Here is a 665-nt window from a genome sequence, read left to right on the forward strand (position 1 = left end):
TCAGGCTGGTCTCGAACTCCTGACCTTGAGCGATCCACCCGCCTTGGCCTCCCAGAGTGCTAGGATTACAGGCGTGAGCCACCACGCCCGGCCTACTTTCTTTATAATCAGAAAAAAATGAAAAAGAAAAGATCAGCTGCACAAAAGTTATAGAGTTGCAGCTCTTGCTGAAAAGTCCCATCAAGTGGACTTGAGGCTGTCGGTTGGCACATCATCTCATGCATCCATTCCATAACCTATATTAATTTTGTATTATTTCGTTGATTTTAAATGTTACAGGCCAGGCACAGTGGCTCATGCCTCTAATCCTAGCACCCTGGAAGGACAAGTCAGAGGACTGCTTAAGTTCAGGAGTTTGAGGCCAGCCTGAGCAAGAGTAAGACCCCTGTCTCCACCAAAAAACAGAAAAAATTAGCTAGGCGTGGTGGCATGTGCCTGTAGTCCCAGCTACTTGGGAGGCTGAGGCAGGAGGATTGCTTGAGCCCAGGAGTTTGAGGTGGCTATGAGCCATGATGATGCCACTGCACTTTAGCGGGGGCTACAGGGCGAGGCTCTGTCTCAAAAAAAAGAAAAAGAAAAGAAAAGAAAAGAAAAGAAAAGAAAGGAAGAAAGTGGAATCTGAAAGCAGAGGAAAACACTTGTCTGAAGACAAAATTACAATGCAT

The sequence above is a fragment of the Propithecus coquereli genome, unplaced genomic scaffold, assembly GCF_000956105.1.
Source record: "Propithecus coquereli isolate 6110/MARCELLA unplaced genomic scaffold, Pcoq_1.0 Scaffold47, whole genome shotgun sequence".
NCBI classification, from domain to species: domain Eukaryota; kingdom Metazoa; phylum Chordata; class Mammalia; order Primates; family Indriidae; genus Propithecus; species Propithecus coquereli.